A 27915-nucleotide genomic window follows, 5' to 3' on the forward strand; every position below is an offset into this window, starting at 1 on the left:
CACCCAGGCACCCCAATAATAAAGTATTTCAAGAGAAACTGAGAGTTGTATTATGTGCTTCAATGAAGAAGATACTCAATGAAATAGATACTGTTCAGTCAAAGTAAGAGAATTTCTGACTATAGAGATAAAAGCATAACAATAACTGAGATTATGAGGAAAATTCAGATATTTTGAAGAAACTTGTGGTTTTTGCAGTTTCGTTATTAAGTTTTCAGAGTCAGAGCTTCTGTTTGAAAATGCTTATTCACTTCGCTGCTTAACTGCAAGATAAATAAGGTTCATCTGTGGTGCTAAATAATGCTGCATATCCATTTTATTTTTGTTTTTATTTTTGAATGGATGATTTATAGTTTTCCACTCAAAGCAGCATTCAGATATAAATGAATATGAATACATTTGACATTTAGCAATATGTGCATAGAATCTGAGAGTTGAATCTAGATATAATGCCATAGCTGTTTAGCAGTATATTTATGTGAGGAAAAAAAATGCATTTTCATAAGATCATTATGATCTGGATTTGCATATAGCCACATTCAGTAGATGCAAACAGATACCAAATTTATTCAAGCTGGTCTTTGCTCTGTATGACTTGCTATTTTTGAACCAGTATTTTACTCTTGTCCTCAAATAGTGGCTATTAATCTTCAAATGTTCTTGATAGTGTACTAAACACTGCACAAAGCAAGATTGGCTTTCCTCTAAGCTTCTAGGAAATGATAGTATTGACATAACTTTTTTTGTGTGGTGGGGGGGCAGAGGTCACCTCCACCTTTTCTCGGATATTTATTGTCCTACCTCTCTCCCTTGACTTTTTACAAATTTATTCCTTTCTGTGTGCCTCATTTCTTAGTATCTGTTTTCCTCTCTTGGCTTCTTTTTTGTCTGTTTGCATCTGTGTCTCTCACATACACACAGGTACACACAGGTACCTATATGACACTCATCCAGTGGAAGGAAAAGGGAATTTTTTTTCTCGTATATTTCCTTTTATCCATTTATTCTGGAAGGCACTCAGCAGACTTTTCCTTGTTTCTCACTAGCCAGAGTTGTGAAAAGTCCATGATCGAGTCAATTACTTCGAGTGGGAATGTGACCATCAGAATTGACTTAGATAAGCCAACAATATGCCACGTGATGCAAATACCAGAAAAAAAACCAGGGCTCTTTCAGGTAGTAAGAAGGGGAGTGGAGAATGGATTCTGGGTAAAAAACTAATAGACACGTGCCGCAAATACACAATGTACCACGTATTGGAGTAGTATACCACAGCTGGGTGGGAGTTAGGGACGGGAGAGTGGGGGAGGCTGTAATCAAAAGGGCCCTCAGCAGCTTCTCCTCCCAGAACAAAGTCCCTGCCAGTGCCTAGAATTCCTGTCCCTCTATACCTTCACCAGCAGGCCTCTCATTCAGGGCATTGTTGGTTTGAGTGGTTGTGCGGGGGCGGGGGTGGGGTGGGGTGGGGGGGTGGGGCATGTACTCCAATTTACATAAACTTGTAAAGGAGGCTAGTGGATATTTGAGTCAATGGTAAAACATCATGTCTACCCTATGAATAGGAGTCTGTTGAGTCTGGGATCTCCATCTGAATTTGTACCATATTACTTTCCCCCTCTAACATTTATTTTTATGCTCCTGGCACTTTTATGTAGAGCTGTCCCTGAAAAGTATTTCATACAAGGTCTCAAACCTAATTGCAGAGTTGCATGTAATTGCAACCACAACACTGTGCTCCTTTGTAGTTTTAGGCAAGTTACTTACGTTCTCCTTGCCTCAATTTCCTCGACTATAACAGTTGTGGGGATTATCTTCCCTAGAGTGTTATTAAATCAGCATCTGAAAACCTAGTCCAGTGCCTAACTAGAGTTAGATTGTAAATATTTTTATAAGCAATACTAGAAGAACTTTCTTTGAAGTGTGTGTTGGATGTTTATTCTTCTAGAGCCAAGTTTAAGTGTGGCTATAGTTTTGCTTCTTGGACCTTCACAATGTCAAAAATATATATTAAGAAAAAAAAAAGGCAGCAGTTCGCTTGGCTGAAAAGTGACTGCTCCCAGTGACCCCACTTAGTCACTCTAGGTAATTGAATAGATACTTTAAAACGTATCTGAATTTGTACAATCAAGAAGTTGTGTTTTGGACTCCATGGGATTATTTTAACTAAACTGTACTTGGTATTATGCCATTGATTTATAATGAAGGACTTTTTAAAAAGGGGAACCATAAATCCCTTTATGATAAGCATCAACAGCACTGACTACATTTTATTTTTCATTTAGGATGACTCTTGAGAAAAGTTTCATTTATCTCCCAGCATCAGCAATAGGATCTAATTTCTCCTGAGCCATTAGCTTTTTTTTTTTAGCATATACACATCAGGTTTTATACCTGATCCAACCCACCCTTTACATTAGTTACTAGACTATTAGGAGCCCCAATTCAGATCCAGTTCTGTTTGGCAACTAAGTGTGTCTTTTGTGTGTCATCCTCACCCCTGGCTTTAACCATGTTTTTTCCCTACTTTTATTTTCCTTCTGCACTAATGCCTTTATTTACTTGCAGGGTTTAAGCTAGTTGTAGAGTATTAACTTTTGAAGCCATTTCAAATCTAATATGGAACAAGTGAGAAACATCAATAAAAAGAACTAAAGTATTTCAAATCAACTAAAAGATCAACACATTTTTTATAACATATTTATGACAAAAAAACCATGTTTTAGTCACTTTCTTTTTTGAATCCACAAACACTAGCATGTCTGTTGTGAACACAAATTTGAACACTGGCTGGCTCATATTAACTGTTACCAAGAAAATTAGGAGATATCTGAAGGTGAAGTGAGAAACTCATATGACTTCCAGAAATTTTTACCTATGAAATTTGCTTAGGGAATGTATTACATCTTAATGTTTACTGATTTGAAAAAAAGAACACATAAACCTACAGTCTTGATGAATAAGGCTTGTGTATGCTTGTGGTGGGTGAGCGTAGGAGGGAGGAGACAGTGGAAGACTGTAGAAAAACAGAGGCAGTGTAACATTGTTGTAGATGATTTTCTAAAGGAAGATTGTTAGCTCCGTGTCTTTCTCTCTGAACATTTTTTCCCCCACTGTCTTAACTGCAGCAGAAAAAGTAACAAATGGATAAGTGAAAGAAGTGGTTTAAAATTCTAGTCCTTTCTTCTCAGGATTTAAGAAATTCTACTTAACGGTGTCCTTGTGGATTTGTGGTTTGGTCTGTGGAGTTCTGCCCACCATAGATATAATAGTTTAAATAGCTGTCCCATAAAGAAACTCAAAATAGATTCAATTTCCTTTTAATTTAGACTTTTTGTTAATAAGAAATGTGTCCCTCAGGGTCTGTCTTACATATCTCTTTCACTCCCGGCCCGGCCTAGGCCCTCAATAAATATTTGATTATGCTTAGAGCAATAACACACTGGGAGTCTGAAGCCTGGAGAGGGCTCTGATTCACTTTTACTTAACTTGTGACCTTAATCAGACATTAATTATTCTTTATCCATGAACATATAGAAATAATGCTTACTTTGAAGAAGATTTTTTTGAAGATGAATTAATGTTTATAAATCTAGAGCTTGTGTCAGTAAAAATTTTGGTAAGTTAGAGGAAGAAAGTATAAAAGAATAATATGTTAGGGAAGATATAATGGTACCATAAAACATGTTATTTAAAGTATGAATCATTTAAATAGCACTACTAAAAATAAAAAAAAAATTATATTTCCACGAAGAATAGAACCAGTAGTTTTTCTTCCAGCACAGTGCTGGATCACTAAGTTAAGTGCATTTTGATTTGTTATATTTCTAGGCTTTGGAAAGGAAGCATTCCCTCTCTATTAAATCATAGTCAATAGGGCAGTAAGTTTAGGAAGAGATACCCTTTGAATGGTCAAAGCACCATTCAACTTTCAAAGAGTTTCTAGACCCAAACTGGTGCTTTCCATTGTCTATGCATATTTTGCATCTATTTAGTACCTGTTGTGTGCCAGGCACTATGCTAATCATTTGCATATATTATTCAATGTATAATGCTACAAGTTCGGTAGTAGTTTATTCCCATTTTGTAGATGAGAAAATCGAAGCCTAGGTTGTCAGTCAGCCAAGAGTTATTAGCTGCTTCCCACTCCAAGTAGTTGGCTGTGGGGAAATTGCAGGGATGGAGACCAACAAAGCCCCTATCCTTAAAGGTGATTACAGTCTAGTTGGGGGATACTGAAAAAAAGGAAAAAATAATAAATGACTATGATAATTTGATAAAGAAAGAAATTTAATAACAGTAAATTTAAATTAAATTAAATAATTTAATAAATTATGACGGGACTGAACCTGGGCGATTCGATAGAGAATACCAGGAAGGGAAGAGAAGGCCTTTCTGAAAAGGTAACATTGAGAGAACAGGTGCATGCTGATAAGGGGCAATCATTCCAAGATCCGGACACAAGTGTTCTAAGAATCCATGCAAAGCTCTGAAATGGGAGCGAGCTCTGCACATTCCAGGAGATTAGTCACAGCTAGTGTAGCTGGAATATAGAAAACGAAGGGGTGGAGGCTGGGGACGAGGACCTAGCAAGCAGGATAAAAACACGTAGGTCTTGGGTTTTATTCTAGTTGCTGTGGGGAGCCACTGACAAGTTCCAAGCAGGGAAGACTTACGATGCGAAATGTTGTGTGCTTGTAAGTTTGGTATTTTTTAAATCTTGAATTGACTTACAGAAAAGTTCTAAGTACAGCTCAAAAATCATTTTTCCCCCCTTGAACCACTGGAAAGTAAATTGCAATCCTTATACTCAGGACTCCTTGATGGTGCACGTTTCTTACAAACAAGGACCCTCTCCTACATAGCCATAATACAACTAGCAATATCGGGAAATTATCATGGGAACATGACTTTCATCTAATGCTCAGACCCCATTCAGATTTTGCCAGGGTTCTGTAATGTTATTGACAGCATTTAGTTACATGTCTTCTTCAGTCTGTAACGGGTCTTTCATCTCTCCTTGACTTTCATGACCATTACATTTTAGAGGCCAGTTACTGTGCAGAATGCCTCCAATACCAATTTCTTTGGTTTTTCCTTATGGTTAGATTTAAATTATCAATCTTTGACAGGAATATTGCTCAAGTGATGCTGTGATCTTTTCATTGATTTCTGTCAGGTAGCACAGGATTTTTATTTGGTCCATTAATGACAATGTCCTCTTCGATCAGTTGATGAAGGTGATGTCTGCCCAGCTTCTCCACTGTAAAATCACTCCTTTCCCTTTGTAGGTAATAAACACTTTGTGCAGAGCTACTTTGAGACTGTATAATCTTACCATTCCTTATCATACTTTAAATTTCCAATTGATTTGTGTATGTGTGTTGTGTGTGTGTGGTTGTGGTTTTCTATGTTAGTCAGTGGGTCCGTTACTATCACTGTGTATTTTGATATGCAAATTGCTCCCAATTTGGCTAATAAGGCAGTCTTCAAGCTGTTTTTTTTTCCTTTTGACATGCTCCCATCATTCTTTCTCATACAACAAAACATTCCAGGCTCTTCTTATTCTTTTCTTGTCCTCAGTCCTTTTTCTAACAAGCCCTAGTTACTTTCTTTTTTATTATGTTAATGACCACACATTACATCATTAGTTTTTGATGTAGTGTTCCATGATTCATTGTTTGTGCATAACACCCAGTGCTCCATGCAGAACGTGCTCTCTTTAATACCCATCACCAGGCTAACCCATCCCCCCACCCCCCTCCCCTCTAGAACCCTCAGTTTGTTTCTCAGAGTCCATCGTCTCTCATGGTTCGTCTCTCCCTCCGATTTCCCCCCCTTCATTCTTCCCTTCCTGCTATCTTCTTTTTTTTTTTAATATATAATGTATTATTTGTTTCAGAGGTACAGGTCTGTGATTCAGCAGTCTTACACAATTCACAGTGCTCACCATAGCACATACCCTCCCCATTGTCTGTTACCCAGCCACCCCAGCTCTCCCACCCCCCAACCACTCCAGCAACCCTCAGTTTATTTCCTGAGATTAAGAATTCCTCATATCAGTGAGATCATATGATACATGTCTTTCTCTGATTGACTTATTTCGCTCAGCATAATACTCTCCAGTTCCATCCACATCGTTGCAAATGGCAAGATTTCATTCCTTTTGATGGCTGCATAATATTCCATTGTGTGTGTGTGTGTGTGTGTGTGTGTGTGTGTACCACATCTTCTTTATCCCTTCATCTGTCGATGGACATCTTGGCTCTTTCCATAGTTTGGCTATAGTGGACATTGCTGCTATAAACATCTGGGTGCACGTACCCCTTCGGATCACTACATTTGTATCTTTGGGGTAAATACCCAGTAGTGCAATTGCTGGGTCATACCGTAGCTCTATTTTCAACTTTTTGAGGAACCTCCATACTGTTTTCCAGAGTGGCTGCACCAGCTTGCATTCCCACCAACAGTGTAGGAGGGTTCCCCTTTCTTTGTATCCTTGCCAACATCTGTCGTTTCCTGACTTGTTAATTTTAGCCATTCTGACTGGTGTGAGGTGGTATCTCATTGAGGTTTTGATTTGGATTTCCCTGATGCTGAGTGATGTTGAGTACTTTTTTATGTGTCTGTTGGCCATTTGGATGTCTTCTTTGGAAAAATGTCTGTTCTTGTCTTTTGCCCATTTCTTGATTGGATCATTTGTTCTTTGGGTGTTGAGTCCCTAGTTAGTAGAAAAAATTATATTTAGAATACAGTATCTTGGCAGTAGGGGCACCTGGGTGGCTCAGTCAGTTAAGCATCTGCCTTGGGCTCAGGTCATGATCTCGGGGTCCTGGGATTGAGCCCTGCTTTGGGCTCTCTGTTCAGCAGGGAGCCTGCTTCTCCCTCTCCCACTCCCGCTGTGATCTCTCTCACTTTCGCTCTCACTCAAATAAAGAAATAAGATCTTTTTTTTAAGAAAGGAATATAGTATCTTGGCATTAGATATGTTTGTTGCTATTGCGGTATCAGTAATTCCAAGACCTGAGTGGATAGAGATAGAGAATATATATATGTGTGATCAGACATACACATATTTTTATTTATATTTATTTGTCCATATATATATTAAAGAATTCATACCAATGTCTCCAGTTCAAATTCAGTATTGTAAGGGTTCACAGTAGTTTTCTTTCTTTCCTTACTTGTAGTTCCCTTTCTGACAATGAAAAACAGGTTCCCATTATCCTTCATATATCTACCTCTTTGATCAATCCTCTGTTTGTAACCAATCTTAACATAGGTCTTGTCATCTTTCCTAAGTACCTCACTCCACATGGATTTTGCAGCCTATGCTGGGCCACACCCATGCAAGAACATCTTTACACTCAAGGATTCTGTTTCCCCATGCCAGGCCCCCCTGCCCCCACAATAAAACACCCTCTTCACCCTGTTTGGGCTGTTACTTCCCATTCCAGACCACTTTTTGCAGGGGTCATCTTGCCTCCCTTCCTCCACCATCATGGACACCAGCTTTGCTCTGCCCCCCCACATAAGTTTCAGGACTGAATTGTTCAAGAAGAGAAAGGGAAATGGAAGAACTTGCAGTTGCTTTCAGACCTCACTCTGTTTCCTGCATGGGAAACAAAAAGACCTGCTGAGTCCAGTGCAGTAGGAAGATGATGATGGCATAAACCAATGTGGTCATCATGGAGATTTTGATAAGAAAGGTTAGGTGATTTGTCCACAGTTACACAGCTAGTTAACCAGCAGAGCCAGACCTGTAACCTGGTACTGCACACCCCAGTCTCTTGTAAATACTATTTTTTTTTTCTAGTGGGTGAGTCAGAAGCCCAGAAAATTTGAAGACAAATAACAATTATTTTCTACTAAAATCAAAACAGAAAGGAATTTTAAGAGTTTAGTGCTTTCTCCTTTTATCCCCTCCAAAAAAATCATATTTAGAAATCATGATACATTAGAAATTTCAACTTGAAAACACTTTGGAACATGTAGAGTTGTTGATGATCTCAGAAAGTTGAAATTCTTTTTTTCTTCTTATAAGGAATTATTATAGAATTTTATTTTACCAGGTCAGAATGTAATGCTAAAACTAAATGATGATGATGATGGTGATGGTAATAGCTATCATTTCTTAAGCACTTTCTTTGCTTCTAAGTGCTGTATATGTGTTATCTCATTTATGTTTCACACAATACAGTGAGGTAGGTACTATTACTTCCTCATTTTACAAATGTGAAAACTGAGGCATAAAGTTAACTGGCTCAGTATTGCACGTTGGAGTTGTCGAAGCAGGATTCCAGAAAGGGTGCTATAAACTTATTCCAATTAGATTAGATTAGATATAAAACTATATTCCAGGGCAACATGTGAAAAGATGCTTATCAACATGCTTCAGATAACTAATATCAATAAGTTAGAGTTTGCATGGATGATAAATTCTATTTGCCATTCCTGCTGCAGAACATTAGTGGTGATTTTGAAATATTCTGTCACCGTGAACTGGCAGTTTTCATGGTATTAATTTTAGCATAAATTGACCTGCTTTGCTTATCTCTCAGTAAAAAGAGGGTGTGAAATGAATTAAGGAGGGACAATTTCTTCCCCAGTGTGTGTCAGTGGTTCTCAATAGCAGTGTGGCCTGGGAAGGGGTAAGAGTTCAGGATCAATGGGGCATTTTTCAAAATATACCAACTTTCAGAGGTTCCGCCCTGCCAGGAGACCCTCTGATCTAGAAGCTTTTAATTTAAAATGAGTAAGAAAGAGGACAGAGAAATGCGTTCAAAACAAATCTTTCATGTTTTAAAAGAGCTGGTGCAGACGTTCATGGATTTTGCAGCCTATGCTGGGCCACACCCATGCAAGAACATCTTTACACTCAAGGATTCTGTTTCCCCATGCCAGGCCCCCCTGCCCCCACAATAAGACACCCTCTTCACCCTGCTTGGGCTGTTACTTCCCATTCCAGACCACTTTTTGCAGGGGTCATCTTGCCTCCCTTCTTTCTACCAGGAAAATGCTAGACACGTTATGGAAAGTCCATAAACGAGGTTGCAGAAAGGGCATGCACACACACCAGTTATGGTCATCATAATCACATGTAGAAATGCAAATGTGAGCCCCCCCAACACAAGTTTTGCAATGAAGATCCCTCACGAAAAGATGAAGTTTTTGTCCAATGTCAAATTTTTATTTTTATTTTTTAAGATTTTATTTATTTATTTGGCAGAGAGAGCGAGAGAGCACAAGCAGGGGGAGCAGGAGAAGGAGAGGGAGAAGCCGACGCTCCGCTGAGCAGGGAGCCCATTGCGGGGCTCGATCCCAGGACCCTGGGATCATGACCCGAGCCGAAGGCAGACGCTTAACCATCTGAGCCACCCAGGCACCCCTCCAATATCAAATTTTTAGTTATAACATTTAGATTAACTTAGTTATACACATTTAAGATCACCTGTATGTATGAATGTGGAGTTTTCTAATATTAAATAATATTAGAATTAATAATTAAATAAATTAAGTAATAGATCAGTGTAGAATAGAATTTTTCCACTCACATGCATCCTCAGCATTTCTTTTGAGTCATCTAACAGTCCTTTTTAGTTGGAAAAGTTTGTATATTCACACAGTTCAACGATCAGGAAAAAGGAACCCAGATTCCCTATTTCTGTGCCTTTCTTTTGAATCCTTACGTGACACGTCCCTACAGATATTACCTCCAACCATCGGTACTCATTTAGATGACATAGGAAACTTCAATATTTCATTTCTCCCAAAAACATGTATATTTTTGATCTCAAACATAAGAACTTAGCATGTTGTTTTTTTTAAAAAAAACCTAAAACGATTTATTTGAATAGGTCATACCTTCACATGGTTCGAAATTTATAAATTTTAAAACTCGCATTTAATGAAAGGTCTTCTTCCCATCCCCATATCCTTGGTCCCCTCAACTCCCACCACACACATTACAAGTGCATGCTGTTGTTAGTGACTTTTCTGGCCTTCCATGTTTCTTCATGGATGTACAACAAATACAAATATACATCCTGATTTCCCTTTTCTTAATGAATGTAGTAATATGCTCTAAAGTTTTCAGCACCTTGCTTTATTAATATCATATGAGATCTTGGACAGAATTACAGTCACTGGCCTTTTACAGCTACATGGTATTCTATTGTATGGATGTATCAGGATTGATTTAATCTGACTGCCACTGGTGCCTCTTTACTTCGAATCTTTTGCTGCTATAAACAGTGCTTCTGTGAATAACCTCATACAAATATTATTTCGTAAATGTACCGGCAGATCTATAGAATAAATACCTGGAGGTTAAATTGCTGAATCAGAGGCTATTCAGTTTTGATATTTCCTTACTAAATGTGGAACCTTGGGCAAGTGAGCTAACTTCTTGTCCTTGATTGAGTTTACTAGTTTATAGAATAGAAATAACAGTACCTAGCTCATAGGGCCAAATGTGTTAACATATATAAGGTGCTTAGAATAGTGCCTGGTACAAAGGAAGGGTTAAAAGAATTGGCTGTTGTTGTTATTGTTGATGTTGTTTTTATTATTACCACCAAATTGCTTTCTACCGGGAGAGCTATTTACATTCTCACCAGGATGTTTTTGATTGCCTGTTTACTCCTGTACCCTCCACCCTGGGCTTGTCAGTGTTAAACTAGAATGCTCCCATCTCCTAAGTGAAGAGTAGTAGTTTTAATCTGCATTGCTATTATGATGAGTAGTATTAAGAATTTTTGTATGTTTAATTGTATTAAAATTTATTACATTTTATTTAATTTACATAAAATTTGATTTCTTTTTTATGATTCTCTATTTTTTTAGAGATTTTATTTATTTATTTGACAGAGAGAGAGAGATAGGGAGAGCAGGAACACAAGCAGGGGGAGTGGGAGAGGGAGAAGCAGGCTTCCTGCGGAGCAGGGAGCCTGATGCGGGGCTCCATCCCAGGACCCTGGGATCATGACCTGAGCCGAAGGCAGACGCTTAACGACTGAGCCACCCAGGCGCCCCTGATTCTCTGTTTTTTGATCATTAGATTTTCTCTGTTAATTCTTGGGCTTTCCCTGATTTTTAGAAGATTCTTGTTAGGGAATATTATTTGAGTTTTTTTGTGTTTTGTGTTTTTTTGTGTTTTTTTTTGGTCATTTGTATTGTTATTTTCTTTATTAGTGATTTTTGTTATGCAGAAATGTTGAGTTTTTATAAAGTCAAATTTATCTATCTTTTTCTAAAGGATTTTAGTTTTAAGTATATGTGACAAAGTCCTTCCCTAATTCAGGATAATAAAAGAATTGTCTCATGTTTCTTCTATTAACTTCTATGGTTTTCTTTTTTTATATTTGAATCTTTGAGCCATTGGAATTGATTCTGGTTATGAATGTGAGATGTGGATTCAGTTATCTTCTTTTCTAGATAACTACTCAGTTGTGCCAAAACTATCTATTGAATATTCATGTCTTCCCCAGTAATTTGTGATGCTACCTGTGAAGGACACTACCTTTGAAAGTTTTTGTTTTCATTTGCACCTATTTTTTTAAATTTTTTTATTGTTATGTTAATCACCATACATTACATCATTAGCTTTTGATGTAGTGTTCCATGATTCATTGTTTGTGCATAACACCCAGTGCTCCAGCAGAATGTGCCCTCTTTAATACCCATCACCAGGCTAACCCATCCCCCCGCCCCCCTCCCCTCTAGAACCCTCAGTTTGTTTTTCAGAGTCCATCATCTCTCATGGATCGTCTCCCCCTCCGACTTACTCCCCTTCATTCTTCCCCTCCTGCTAACTTCTTCTTTTTTTTTCTTAACATATATTGCATTATTTGTTTCAGAAGTACAGATCTGTGATTCAACAGTCTTGCACAATTCACAGCACTCACCATAGCACATACCCTCCCCAATGTCTATCACCCAGCCACCCGCTCCCTCCCACCCCCCACCACTCCAGCAACCCTCAGTTTGTTTCCTGAGATTAAGAATTCCTCATATCAGTGAGGTCATATGATACAAGTCTTTCTCTGATTGACTTATTTCACTCAGCATAACACCCTCCAGTTCCATCCACGTCATTGCAAATGGCAAGATCTCATTCCTTTTGATGGCTGCATAATATTCCATTGTGTATATATACCACATCTTCTTTATCCATTCATCTGTCGATGGACATCTTGACTCTTTCCACAGTTTGGCTATTGTGGACATTGCTGCTATAAACATTGGGCTGCACGTACCCCTTCGGATCCCTACCTTTGTATCTTTGTGGTAAATACCCAGTAGTGCAGTTGCTGGGTCGTAGGGTAGTTCTATTTTCAACTGTTTGAGGAACCTCTATACTGTTTTCCAGAGTGGCTGCACCAGTTTGCATTCCCACCAACAGCGTAGGAGGGTTCCCCTTTCTCCGCATCCCCGCCAACATTTGTTGTTTCCTGACTTGTTAATTTTAGCCATTCTGACTGGTGTGAGGTGGTATCTTATTGAGGTTTTGATTTGGATTTCCCTGATGCTGAGCGATGTTGAGCACTTTTTCATGTGTCTGTTGGCCGTTTGGATGTCTTCTTTGGATAAATGTCTGTTTCTGGAAGAAGTTGCTGCGGCTGAGGTCGAAGAGGTTGCTGCCTGTGTTCTCCTTTAGGATTTTGATGGACTCCTGTCTCACGTTTAGGTCTTTCAACCATTTGGAGTCTATTTTTGTGTGTGGTGTAAGGAAATGGTCCAGTTTCATTCTTCTGCATGTGGCTGTCCAATTTTCCCAAAACCATGTGTTGAAGAGACTGTCTTTTTTCCATTGGACATTCTTTCCTGCTTTGTCAAAGATCAGTTGACCATAGAGTTGAGGGTCCATTTCTGGGCTCTCGATTCTGTTCCATTGATCTATGTGTCTGTTTTTGTGCCAGTACCATACTGTCTTGATGATGACAGCTTTGTAATAGAGCTGGAAGTCCGGAATTGTGATGCCACCGGCTTTGCTTTTCTTTTTCAATATTCCTCTGGCTTATTCGGGGTCTTTTCTGGTTCCATACAAATTTTAGGATTATTTGTTCCATTTCTTTGAAAAAAGTGGATGGTATTTTGCTGGGGATTGCATTGAATGTGTAGATTGCTCTAGGTAGCACTGACATCTTCACAATGTTTGTTCTTCCAGTCCATGAGCATGGAACGTTTTTCCATTTCCTTGTGTCTTCTTCAATTTCTTTCCTGAGTATTTTATAGTTTTCTGAGTACAGATCCTTTGCCTCCTTGGTTAAATTTATTCCTAGGTATCTTATGGTTTTGGGTGCAATTGTAAATGGGATCGACTCCTTAATTTGTCTCTCTTCTGTCTTGTTGTTGGTGTATAGGATCATTTGCACCTATTTTAAGCCTTTTTGTATGTTCCTTTGATCTGCCTGTTGGTTAAGCACCACAACCATACTGTTTCACTAATGGAGGTTTTAGAATGAATTTTATGTATGATGGGACTAGTCTATCTCCAGTTGTTACTCTTTTTGTTTGTCTATTTGCAGTGTTTTTAAAAGTAAACTTTAAAATACTTACTTGTAATGATAATCAAGCACTTGAATTATGAGTCATTTCCTAGAAATAATTATTGTGTGTCATCTTCAAAAAAAAAAAAAAAACCAATTCCATTAGTGGACTATTAGTGGATCTATATTTCCATAAGTACCATTAACTGAGTTTGTTTCAAGTTAATATTTCTTCCAAATTATTATCATGTTTTTCAGAATGAAGTAATTCAGAAAATATTCAATAATATGAGAGGCTTTTTAGGAAAACAGGAGTATTATTGAAGGATACCTTTGTGGGAGAGAACATCTAACTTATGTAGTTGAGCATATCTGTTATTCCAGTTATGTTAATCATAGCTTTCCAGAGCTGTGCTGTACCGGATAGTACCCACTAGTCACATGGGGCTATTCTCATTTACGTTTGGATTACTTAAAATTAAATGCAATTTAAAACTCAGTTCCTCTGTTGAACTAACTATATTTCAGTAGCTATTACTACTATTCTGGACAGTCCAGAATTGAACATTTCTGTCGTCACAGAAAGTTCTCTTGGCTGGCTAGCTCTGTTTTAGAATATGTTGCAAGAGCTGTTTTTTATGGGTGGTAATCTGGTTGATTGGGTCAGAGAGGAAAGGTCATATCTAATAGAGGTTTTAGGTTTGGTAGGAATTCAGATGGAAAAGAGATGAATGTCTGAAGGAAACCTCAAGAGAATTCACTTGAATAAAAGTGTAATGTAACAGTACTTCAGCAAAGATAACATGTAGTCACTAGACTTTTTGATCCCATGCTTCTATCACTGAAATATTTCTGAGCACACCACCCACTAGATGTACATTTTAAATTCACAAATTATCAAGTTATACTCCTAAATTCATATATTATAAACCATGCAAATAAGTTAAAAATATGGAATAAGAGTTAAACAGAAGGTTGTCCAGAGATACAAACTCCCAGTTATAAAATACATAAGTCACGGGGATGTAATGTGTTCAGCACAGTAACTATAGTTGATACTGTATTATATATTTGAAAGTTGCTAAGAGAGTAGATCTTAAAAGTTCTCATCACAAGAAAAAAATGTGCAGCTGAGTGCTGATGGATGTTAGCCAGACTTATTATTGTGGTGATCACTTTGCTCTATGTACAAATATTGAATCATTATGTTGTACCCCTGAAACTAATATAATGTTATATATCAATTAAATAAAAAAGTTACATATTAATGGATGTTCCTGTGTGTAGCTCTATGAGCTGCTTTTTCATGCTCTGAAGTTCCCTGGCCCATTTTGGAGTGGAGTAGTAGGTTGGGGGTTGGATCACAAGTTAGAGAACCCAGGTTCTAGGAAGAAGTTACAAAAGAAGTCACTGAGACCTCAAAAGCCTTACTTTTTTTCTGGTTGGTAAAATGGGAAAAATAATGCTTGCTTTACAAGTGAGATATTGTTTGGTTAAACAGTGAATAAAATAAAAGTCTCTCTTGGCAGAAAGTTGTAGAACCTGTAAAGGCCTGTAAAAGACATGTTTAGATTTTGCTTTGAAGTAACTTTTAACCTCAGTAAAACCTAATGATAATATAGCATATTGCTTTTCTAAGCTTAGATTATGCTTTTCAGAAACAAACACAGGAAATTATTACATCTAAAGAGTCAAAGACCTTGACTTTCTTTTTAATTTTTAAGGAGACACATCATACCTTTTTAGAAGGTTTAAATGAACAAGACTCATGGAAACACCTAGAAAGCAATGAATCCTCTTTAATCCGATATGTATCTACTATGCCTCTGTTGTGCAGAAGATTCGAAGGAAATCACTACATTTTTAAAAAAGTAGGACCCTTTAAATAATTGGCTTTGTTGCCTCCAATGTTACAGGAAATCATATTCTTTATTTGAGGGATGTTAGTGGTGGTGGAGATGCTGACTTGAAAGGTGATGTGTCAGCTACATTTGTGGGTGTTTATGACTCAAAGTGACATTTTTAAAAAAATGCATTGTGTTTTCCTGAACATGTTACATTTGGATAACAAAATTGCCAATGGGTTTCAGGGAGAAAGGTTTCTACTTTTTAAGAAATGTGTGTATTGTAAAGTACATAAAAAAGGTACTACTTAGTAATCATATGTATGCCTGAGCAGCATTGTATAATCAGGCATCTGATTTCTCCAGACACATCTTACCTCTCTCACGAATCAGAAAATAATATAATTTTATTGTTAAGAGCCCTCTTATCTCTCCCCTGCAATTTAATTAATACTTGTTAAGAAGACGTAGCTGTCAGATTAGAATTGGATTTTTGAATTTTCTATTGTCTTCTGATGGAGTGGCAATCTAAATCTTTTTATTTAGGTATATTATTTTCAAGAACTTTTCGAAATGATAATTTCCCAGCTTTTCTGATGATGAAGAGAAATTTTTAGCATTTGAATAAATAGATTGAATGGTTGATTTTTTTTTTCCAAAAAAGGAAATAATAGAGAAGCCATTTCAAAAAGAAAACAATGAAGGTATTTTTAAGAAAGAATAGCTATTATTCTCAAATTGTATTGTTTTGTTAAAAAATTTGGTGATAATATTACTTTAGGGTTAGGTACAGGCTCATTTTAATTTCAGGTGGTATTTAAAAGTGTAAAGAAATAATCACTGGAAAGGCAGTAGGGAAACAAGCCTAGATTCATTACTAATATTTCACTTTTCTAAAAATCATTCATCCATTCTACAAATAATTATCAAATTCCCACATAGTGTAAGCACTGGGGTTGTAAAATGGTCAAAAGATAGACACATGGTCCTCATGGTACAACTTATATTTCAACATGGGAAATAAAAATAATAGCTATTTCTAATCAATGTTAAAGAAATGAACAATGGACTGAAATAGAAACAGCAAACGGACCTACTTTGTACATAAATGCTGTTCTGGAAAGGATTACCTGAGAAACATATTTAAGCTTAAATTAAAGGAAAGAGAACTAGCCAGAAGATGTGAAATAGAATGATTTGTCAGATACTCACCATTTATTTAAGTCTTCTTGGATATCTCTCAGTAAAATTCAAAAATGTCTTTTCCAAAAAGTTCTTATACATTTTGTGATAAATTTATTTCTAAGAACCTTATTTTTTTTTGTTTGTACTTAAATTATAAATCTAAAAAATTTTATTTTATAACTTTATTTCCAGCTTGAGTATAGAAATGTAATTCACTTGAGCATATTATCTTATATCCAATGATCTTTTAAATTAGTTTTAATTTTAATAATATGTAGACTCTTTGGGATTTACTATGTAGAAAATCCTATCATGGGTGCATATTGATAGTTTTGTTTATTTAGTTGATATATGATATTTATTCAATCATTATACTTTTTCTTTTTTCATTTCTTACTGAGCTGGCTAAAAAATGCATTATAATGTTATTAGTGATGGGACATTCTTGTATTATTCCTGATTCTACCACAAATGCTTTCAAGATTTTTTTCATTAGTAATGATATTTGCTATATCCCCTCCCCCCTCATATTTTTAATCAGGTTCAGATAGTTCTTATTCTCTGTGATAGGAAGTTGGTTCATAAATGGATGGTGAATTTTATTAAATAGTTGTCTGCATCCACTCCTATAAGTCTATGATTTTTATCCATTATACACTTAATGTGGTGATTTACACTAAGAGATTTTCTCATTTTAACCATCATTGGAACCCTGGGCAAATTCAACTTGACCGTTGGTGGATTTGGCTTGCTCAGTGTTTTAGGACTTTTATATCTATATTTCTAAATAAGAATGATTCATCATTATCTTGTACACTTCAGACATACACAACTTCATTTGTCAGTTATATCTCAATAAAACTGGGGAAAGAAAAAGAATGACTTGTCATTACTATTGCTAATGCCAAGAATATCAGTTTTTATATCAAGGTCTTGCTAACTTCATAATTAGTTCCATGTTGTACTGAGTTTTGTGAGTTGGCCATTACTTGTTAATGAAGAAAAAATTCTTCCAATAACGCTTTTGGAGCAGACCCTCAAGAGCTGTTTCAATGTTAGTTTAGGGGCTTAGTCATGATACTGGAGAGACTCTTAAGTTTTAATTGTGCTGTCTGAATATCTTTACTACTGTACTTGCAAATGGAGAACAGTGACGGGGTAAAGAAAAGGGATGTTTACTTGCCCCTGTTCTAGATTATAATATAAGACATAAGCAATGAAAGATGGATGATTCGAATAGTCAGCTAGGGCGGTTCTTCAAGAGGTCAGTGAAATCCCCCTAGACTGCTGTTTAGCAGTGATAGATCACAGTGATTGAAAAAAGTTTGGTATTTTCTTCCATCATCCTGGCAGCTATTCCTGGAGAAATAGACTTGTGAGGAAGCTGCTTTCTCAATCTGTAATTTTTATAAATGATACTTTGACAAAATTGTTGGTAATCATGGCAATTAACTCCTCTAGAATTATCATGCCAAAGTACATTAATTATTTATTAAATATATAGTTCCGCAGTCAAGCAGATTTGCTTCTAACACATATTTTAATGTAGTGTGTAATTCCAACATTTTTACCAAAAGAGTTTACTTTCTTTGACATAGAAAATTTGGAACATATACCCCAGTCATCTGAGAGACACCCATTAATTGCCAATATAAGCTCAACATTTGTTTAAGCTCTTCTACTTTAAAGTTTCATTTGAGTATCGCTACTCCATAATACGTTTGTGTTTGTGTTAATTTAAAAATATTTGTATATGATCTCCATAAAATATCTATCCACATAAAATATCATAAAAGATTATGCCACATTTATTCATGACTTTAGCAATTCTCTAGGCCATCCCTGGAGTATTAGTGTGGATATGAGAATTCCAACTTGAGAGACATAGATTAAGGTATTCCATATTGGTCTCATCATGAAATTGTATCAGAATTGAGAGAATTTCCTGACGTTATGTAAAGATCTGTCTCCGTGAAATCAGTATGCCAAAAAATGAGTGAGAAAAGAAAAATATTTTACACCAGTGCTAGCATGGTCCTCGGCACATAGTTAGTATTCAACAAGTAGCTGTTGACTGAACTAATATATTTTCTAAAAACTAATAACTAATCTCTGATAAATAAGAAAAACTAAAGGCCTAAGAAAATGTTTAGAAATATGGCGGATCTTCTTAGGTTGCTGAACAGTTATTGTTAGTTATTAGGAAGTATACTCTAAAGTGCCTTCAGAGTCGGGGAAGCAAAAGGTCCATTTGCATTTTTTGTTTTAGGATTTTATCATTCCATAATTAACAAGATACGAATATTCCTTAGTTAAAGTGGAATACTTTATTAAGGTGACATGGCAACCTAGTTCCTTAAAATGGAAGTAATGTCTAGACTCTTCCTGATTTGGAGGAGGGCCTGATAGAATGGCCTTACATAGACTTTTTGGCCTGGCTGCATTGTCCAGTTCAGCCACCAACACTTTCAGGTATATTAGGGTTTGGGGGGAAGCTTTCTGAGCTATTGATAAAGTATCTCTTTGTTTCCCTTATGACTCTCGTTCCTTTTTTTAAGCAGGTCCTCAATAAGGATTCTCTTAAGACAGTACAAATGAGCGAGCGGGCAGATTCATTCAGGACATTTCTGACACACTAATCCTTCTGTGGTCACTTGGGAGTGCTTCTCTAACCCTAATGTGTGCTAAATGCTTAGTCCCAGAGTTTTTACCAACACGTTTTGCAAAAGAATCCTATTATGTAGGGACTTTCTTTCTCCTCATATTACAGATGAGGAAACTTGACTATTATACATGTGTGTGATTATGAAATTTTTCAAAATTCAGGAAAAGGGAAGGAGCCCAAACCAATGTATTAATGCCCTAAGGCAACAAAAAAAGATAAAATGTTACTTCTTCAGAGTGGAGCTGCTTCAGTGGACAGTACATGTGGAATCTGGGTCAATCTAGATGCAAAAATATCTTGTCGTTAAGGAGGCAGGGAACTTGTCACTGAGGCAGGTCACACTCCCTTGTAACAGGTACATGTCTTGCTCCCCACATGCAGCAGAGCCCTGGACATACAGAAATGTTCTGGAAATGAGGATATGCAGTGTAAATGACATTTGAATTACTTACTTCAAACCAGCAAAATGTTTTACAGTTTTCTGAGAACCTTGAAAGCATAGTGCTACAAAATAATTGATTGAATCACAAGAGGATATGGCCAAAAAATAGAACCAGATTTATATATTTATGTATTTTAATGAGTACGATTAGGCATTCATTTTATTGGAACAAATGTTTTAATAGTTTTCAAATGAACCGCATCACTGTTTCCTGTTCTAGAATTCTAAGGCAATTTAAGCATCATTAAAATATCACACTAAAAACCTTGGTAATAAAGAGAAGTCTGGTCTTGCCCAAAAGCTAGGGAGTGTGCATCAGCTGCACTGAGATGCAGAGCACTTCTCTGGTATTTTCCTTGTAGTTTTCCTTCTCCCCCACAAACATGTAGCTCTCACTTTTGTTATTTAAAATGCTCATCTGTGTTGGCATATAATTGGTATTTCCCTATCCCCTCCCTGCTTGTCCAAACTACCCAAATTACTACAGCAAAGTCACTTTGGAAGTTGCAAAGCTGAAGTGTGATCTTGACTCCTGTTGACCTCCAAAAATTGTTTGATGCCCTACATACAACTGAGTGGTTTTGAATGTTTACATAGAAGAGTACCTCACCCTGTGAGACTATTCCTGTCACCCTCAGGCCTTCATTTCCTCTTTCACCCTACCCCACCTGTTGTTCCCGTTAGTCTTCACAGCAAAACAGACTTTTCTCCCAATGCCCACATATTGTCAGTTGACAAACCCTGCGGATTCTGTCTCCCAGCATTTCAGTTTTCTCTTCTCAGTGCCCCTGCATCAGGAATCTGATCGTTACCACTGTCCCTGGGTCCTTTCCTTTCCTCAGACTCCTTCGGTGATTTTACTTGTCTTCTATTAAAGGAAACCCCTTCAGGATCTGGCAGCTGCCTGCCTCTCTTTCCTCATCTTTTTGCAATTCCTCTACTCAAACTCTAGGTACCGACTTTAAAGAACCACCTGTAATTTTTCAGATACTCCCAGGTAAACATGCTTCTAAGACTGTATACTGCTATTTGCTTTACATGAAATGTCTTTCACATTTCTTTATCTGCTTGATTGTTTAATCTCTCCCCTTGGGCATGAGTCCTTCAGTTTCTTCACTCTTGATCTTAGTTCTTTCTTCCTTTTTTAATGAAGTGCAATCGACATACAATACCCTCTTTATTTCAGGTGTACATCGTAGTGATTCAATATACACTACAAAGTAATCCCCATGAGAAATCTAGTTGCTTACATCTGTCACCACACAACGTTATTACAATATTATTGACAGTGTTCCCTATGCTATACCTTGCATCCCAATGATTTATTTATTTTATACCTGCAAGTTTGTACCTTCTAATCATCTTCACCTATTTCACCCAACCCTCAACCCCTCCACCCCTCCCCCTACGGCAACTAACAGTTTCTTTCCTATATCTTTGAATCTGTTTCTGTTTTGTTTTTTAGATTCCACATATAAGTGAAATCATCACTATTTGTCATTCTCTGGCTTATCTCACTTAGCATAATACTTTCTAGATCCATCTGTGTTGTCACAGATGTCATGATTTCATTCTTTTTTGTGGCTGAGTAATATTCCATTGTATATATACAGCACATCTTCTTTATCCATTCATCTGTGTATAGACGCTTGGGCTGCATCCATATCTTGGCTACTATAAATACTGTTGCAGTGACCATAGGGGTGCATATATCTCTTTGAATTGGTGTTTTCATTTTCTTCAGATAAATACCCAGAGGTGGAGTTGCTGGATTATACAGTAGTTCTATTCTTAATTTTTTGAGGAATTTCCATGCTCCTTTCCATAGTGTCTGCACTAATTTACATTCCCACCAACAGTGTTCAAGGGTTCCCTTTCTTCCATATCCTGGCCAACACTTGTTCTTTCTTATCTTTTTGGTAATAGCTATTCTGACAGGTGTGAGGTCAAACCTCATTGTTTTGATTTGAATTTCCCTGGTGACTGCTAATATTGAGCATCTTCTCATGTGCCTGTTGCCCTCTGTATGGCTTCTTTGGGAAAATATCTATCCAAGTCCTCTGTCCATTTTTTAATCAGGTGGTTTGGTTTTTTTGATATTAAATTGTGTGTATTCTTTATACACTTTGGATATTAACCCCTTGTTAGTTTTGTGATTTGCATATATCTTCTTCCATTCAGTAGGTTGTCTTTTTGTTTTGTTGATAGTTTCCTTCACTGTGCAAAAGTTTTTAATTTGATATAATCCCATGTGCTTGTTTTAGCTTTTGTTGCTCTTGCCTGAGGAAACTGGTCCGAAAAAATACTATTAAGACCAATGTTCAAGAATTTACTGTCTATTATTTTATTCCAGGAGTTTTATAGTTTCAAGTTTACATTCGAGTCTCTATCTTGATTTTATTTTTGTATGTGGTATAAGATACTGGTCCAGTGTCATTCTTTTGCATGTGGCTGTCCAGTTTCCTCAATACTGTTTATTGAAGACACTGTCTTTTCCCCACTGTATATTCTTGCCTCCTTTGTTGTATGTTAATTGGCCATCTAATGTGTAGGTTTATTTCTGGGCTCTCTAGTCTATTCCATTGATCTGTGTCTCTTTTTGTGCCAGTACCATACTGTCTTGATTGCTGTAGCTTTGTAGTATAGCTTGAAATCAGGGAGCATGACACCTCCAGCTTTGTTTTTGTTTGTTTTTTGTCTTTGTTTGTTTTCCTTCAAGATTGCTTTGACTATTTGGGGACTTATGTGGTTCCATACAAATTTTAGGATTATTTTTTCTAGTTCTTGAAAAATGCCATTGGTATTTTGATGGGGATTTTGTGGACTCTGTAGATTGGCTAAGGTACTATGGACATTTTAATAATATTAATTCTTCCAGTCCATGAGCATGGAATAACCCTAATTTATGTGTGTTGTCTTTCATTTCTTTCATCAGTGTCTTACAGTTTTCAGTGTCCAGGTCTTTCACATCCTTAGTTAAATTTATTCCTAGGTATTTTGTTCTTTTTGATGCGATTGTAAATGGGATTGTTTTCTTAATTTCCCTGGTAGTTTGTTATCAGTGTATCGAAACACAATCGATTTCTGCATATTATTTTGTACCCTGACACTTTACTGAATTTATTTATTAGTTCTAATAGGTTTTTGGTGGAGTCTTTAGAGTTTTCTATATATTGTATCATGTCATCTGCAAATAGTGACAGTTCTACTTCTGTCCAATTTGGATACTTTTTATTACTTTTTCTTGCCTAATTATTCTGGCTAGGACTTCCAATACTATTTTGAATAAAAATGGTACAGTGGGCAGCTTTGTCTTAATTCCTTCTCTTAAGGTGAAAGCTTTCAGTTCACCATTGAGTGTGATGTTAGCTGTGGGTTTGTCATATATGGCCTTTATTATGGTGAGGTACATTCCTTCTATATCTACTTTGTTGAGAGTTTTTATCATAAATGGATGCCAAATTTTGTCAAATGCTTTTTCAGCATCTATTGAGATCATCACCCTTTGTCTCTTTAATGTGGTGTAGCACACTGATTGATTTGCAGATATTGAACCATTCTTGCATCCCTGGAATAAATCCCACTTTATCATGGTGTCTGATCCTTTTAATGTACTTTTGAATTTGTTTTACTACTATTTTATTGAGGATCTCTATTACATCTCTAATACATCTCTATTCATCAGGGATATTGGCCTGTAATTTTCTTTTTTTGTGGTATTTTTTGTCTGGCTATTCAATCAGCCCTCAGATCTTCAGGGGAAATTGCTCTGTATATAGGTATAGATTTGGTGTGTTCATGGGAGGAGGTGAGTTCTGGGTTTTCCTGCACCAGTCTTGGATGTCCTTTATCTTAGTTCCTAACACAGATTAGACGGATGCTGAGTGAATGCTGCTGGATGAGTGAGTGAATGGGGATGAAGCAGATCCTACTTACCATTGTTTCTTCATAACGTTCTTCAATGAATGTTAACTGGTTTCCTTTTTTCCCTCTCCTCCTTCCTTTCTCTTTAACCATCCCTGCATATCTCTGACTTAGGAAATACAGCTCTGTCCTGGTCAAAAACTTTTAGTGATTTACCATTTCCTGAAGAATCCGTTTCATGCTCAATATCATTTATACCCTCAAGCAGTGAATATTTAATCAACCTATCCAGCAGCATTTCTTGTTTCTGCTTGCCTACTTCCAGACTCCAAACCTACTTCTTATCCATTCTGTTATCACAGCCTGTAGCATGCAGTTTTGTTTATGCCTTACCTTCATCCTGGTGTTTCTTCCCCAGTCTCTGCCTACTGAATTGACAGTCAAAATGTCCCCTGCTCCAGTCAGAAATAATCCTCCATTCTGTGTCCTCCTATATCACTTTAATTTTTTCCTCCATTGTGGTATATATCACATTCTGCTTCATATTATAGTCTTTAGTTTTTATTTCATTTTTGTATATGTATATTCTAGTAGATTACAGACTTCTTGAGTTAAAGCTGAATTGGTTCAGCCTTGACATCCACAGGTAAGCTAGCTTGGTGCTGTTTAGTCAGTGTGGAAAAAACATGGGCTTTGACTTAGGCAGGCAGTGGTTTGAATCTCTATAATGTCACAAAAGCTCTGAGATCTCTTTCATTTTTTTCTACCCATTTCCTAACTTGTAAAAGGAAGATAATAATACCAAATTTGCAACATTATTATGCAGATTAAATGAAATAATATATGTAAAGTATATAGCTTAATTCAATGGCCCTCGGCAGAAATGCAATAAATGGTTATTATTCTCATTGCTATTACTGGTACCATAGTAGGGAATCACTATTGGACAAAGGCTTTGTTTTGTTTGCCTGAGCTCTTAGTATTAATGGTTTTCATTTGATTGTGTGGCTAACTTCTAGCTGAATATAACTGAAGCTAGAAATTACCCATTAGCCTTGCTGTTAAATATAAATCTTCCCCCCTTTTTTTTTTCACTATCTTACAATCTTGTATTACTTATTCTGGTATTACAGCATTTTCCTGGCAAAAAGGGTTGCTTGCTTCTTCTGTTTTTCCACTAATGGAGGGCAAAATCACTTCCAGGATTTGTGAAAACAATTATTCAAGCCTTAATCCTTTTTTAATTCAGTCTTTTCTGTGCTATTTTGTCGTAGAGAATATGAATTGAATTTCCTACTTTTAGAGTTATTGAAACCTTCCTTGGCCTCCAGGTTCTGGCACATCTTACTCTCCCTCTTCTGTTAACTGTTGTGGAGTGTATATGTCCTAAGCCCGATGGCACCATCCAAATGCACAGTTCCTTATACCAAAGAACTTGCTAAAATTGAAGTCAACTAAGGGAAAGGACATACTATGCTTTTGTGAATTATTAGGAAAGATAGGGTCCAGCTCACTCTTCATTTGAACTAGGTGCTTTGTGCTTATTATCAATTAGAGTTTTCCTAGAATTGAAATTATGGGAAGATGATTCAGTGTGGGGAAATAGCTAATGTCTCTTTTCTCCTTTTCCAACTGAAATAATGATGAAATCATCAAAGAAAGAAAAATTACTCTTGTATAGCTACAAAAAATGACAAGACTTGATCATATATATTTAAAGCATATGCATCATCTTCTACCCTGGTGAGAACAGATTAAGCAATAGCACTAGGAATTGACTTAAGACCAAGACCCTGGCAGAGGAATGCAATACTTCCAGAGATCAAAATACTGGAAAAGGAGAAGGAATCAACTTCAGTTTCACCAACTGATAATGATGATGATGATGGTGGTGGTGGTGGTCATCGTGGTGGTGGTGGTGATGGTAATACATAACATTTAGTAGGCAAATTGTCAGGCACTGTGAAAGATAATTAGTGTTCATTATTTCATGCATTTAAAATCCCTGTGTGGTAGGCATTGCTATTTTTATATCCATTTTACAGTTGAAGAAACTAGGGCTTCAACAGCTAGTCTTACCCAATGCCACATAGTCTGTAAAGACAGAAGTGGGACTTAAACTGAAGTCAGTCTAACCTGTTATCAGTCTTCTTAATCCCAACGCTGTGCTGATAAGGCTACAAACCTTCTTTCTGTAGGTGAGAGTGAGGTCAGAGAACAGTACAGGACTTCTCTAGTAGCTCTCAGCCAGAGCAGAAGCGCCAATCAGCCAAATCATCACTTCCAAGGGCTTTTAGGAGAGGGAGCTGCAGATTGATCAAGGGAAAACTCTTAGAAACCCCTTATGGCAGGGACATCATGTTAAACTGTTGGGAAGGGGAGAAAGATAAAATATATATGACTTAGATACTGTTTCCTAAAGCCAATTTTAGTAGAGCAGTCTGCCAGTAATCCCACTCCAGTGCATAGCAATTTTAGACTGCAAAAGCTAAGCAGAGGAGAATAATAGTGAGCTTACAGTTGGTATATGTACCTCCTGATTCTCTGTAAGAGAGACATTTTGCTAATAATTTCCATCTGGCTATGAAAATGGCACAATTTCATCCAACAACCCGGAGGAGTGAAGTTCTCTAACCTACCCTTGAGCTTTTGCCAGCAGACCCAGATCCTGTTTGAAATATTTGGACTTTCAACAATTTTACTCTTAGCTTATCCCCTAGCATCCACAGCCCACCATCAGATGTCCCATTAATATACCACTGACAACTCTTTAGACAGATTCTCTAAGATTTAACAAAATAATCAGCCCAAAGGGTATACATACTCATAAAATAATAAGTGGCCTCACTGAGATAGTTAACACACAAAACAAGTAAAAAAATATCTCCTTTCCCCCGCAAAAAAACATGGAAGTCAACCTTACTATTAAAATAGATCTCCCATTGGCAATGGAAAATTTATATAATGCCAAATGTCTATTCTTAGGAAATAAAAGCAAATAAAGCTATGATGAAATAAGGATAGAAAAGTGAAATTCCATAGCAAAAATAATAATGATGATGATGAAAATAATAATAAGAGTAATAACTCACATGAGCATTTGAAGCAAAATAACGTATTTTGATTCTAAGACATTTTCACATTTTAACGCCTCTGAAATAGGGATCTTCTTAAGTAATCGCCTTTTTCAGATACTTTCATTCACACCACAATGGTAAAGTATGATGCCCCTTTGAAAATATGAGAGAGATGGTGTCATTTCTGCTCGAAGCTTTCTGGCCTAGGATCTCACCCCATAAAATCCATGAATTTTACCACAAACTGCATGGCTCACTAGGATATGGTCACCCGTTCCTTCTGTGACTTCATCTCCTAGAACCTTCCCTTTGTTGTTCACTCCACAACGTGCCACGGCCATGCTAGTCTCCACGCTCTTCTCGGGCCATCCAGGCAAGCTTCCACTTCCAGGCTGTTGCCCTGTGGTTTCCTCTGCCAGGAATGATTTTTCTCCTGAGAGTCTCATGGTTCACTCTCACATTGACTCCAGATGTTTAATCAAATGACACTTCCTCATTTAGGCTTGCCCCTGTCATCTTATGTGATCTTGCATTATCCTACATCCCCTACTTTTCTGCTTCATTTTTCTTTTTAGCATTAATTTTTTGATCGATAGTTCCTGTTTCATTTATCTTGCTTTTGGTTTGTCTCTCCCTGGTTGAGTATAAGCTCTGCTACCAGCAGGGATTTTTTTTGTCTGTTATCTTCACTGCTGAATCTCCAAGCCCTAGAAGAATGCCTGGTACAGAGAAGGCACTTAATAAACATGTGCTGAATCTATGAATAAATAGTGTACATAAATAAAGTATGTATAAATATATGTATTAATATGTAAATACACCAAATACAAAACAATAAATTGATGGATTACATGCTCAGAGGTTGGTGGGTGAGATAGGAGGAGGTGTAAATATCACACTAAACCTGTCTGATGGCGCATGGATTCAGTGTCAGGTGTCTTGAGATATAAACCTACCTCTGTTACTAGCTCAGTGGTGTTTGGCAGGTTAACGCCCTGGGCCTCCAGGTTGGGCTGCGTAATCGGAGTGGATGTTATAACATGTCAGTTAATTGATCCTTCTAAAAACAGCTGAAAAATGAGGCCCAGGAATGGGAAGCTGGGGAATGAAACCATACCTCTTAACATAAATATTATCACCATAAACAATAGTGGTAATGAGACTTAATGCAAAAAATTTTGAGATAACTTGTAGTTCAATTTCCTCTGTTTTATAAATAGTGAAACCCAAGCCCAAGGTTTGAGGGACTTAGCCAAGGGCAAATGCTAATTGGTGGCAGACCTTAGAACTCGACTCAGCATCTCTGGCTGAATCCAGTCTTCTTTTTACTATAGCTGGTTAGTACAAAGGG

The 27915-nt window shown here is 37.0% G+C and overlaps 1 protein-coding gene and 1 long non-coding RNA gene across 7 annotated transcripts in view; one reads left to right on the forward strand and one right to left on the reverse strand.

The window, feature by feature from the left end:
* Window positions 1–27915, forward strand: part of SNX7 (sorting nexin 7) — a 108173-nt gene that overhangs the window by 48413 nt on the left and 31845 nt on the right. The window lies entirely within an intron of this gene.
* Window positions 25288–26779, reverse strand: LOC113939385. 2 transcript variants are annotated; one of them, XR_003525217.1, is made up of 3 exons: window positions 26580–26779; window positions 25673–25793; window positions 25288–25447 (listed from the first exon to the last, which is right to left on the reverse strand). It is a non-coding gene; the product is annotated as an uncharacterized LOC113939385 (long non-coding RNA). The 2 variants fall into 2 exon arrangements; XR_003525221.1 differs by having other exon boundaries at window positions 25624–25793.

This window comes from Zalophus californianus, chromosome 4 (genome assembly GCF_009762305.2).
Source record: "Zalophus californianus isolate mZalCal1 chromosome 4, mZalCal1.pri.v2, whole genome shotgun sequence".
NCBI classification, from domain to species: domain Eukaryota; kingdom Metazoa; phylum Chordata; class Mammalia; order Carnivora; family Otariidae; genus Zalophus; species Zalophus californianus.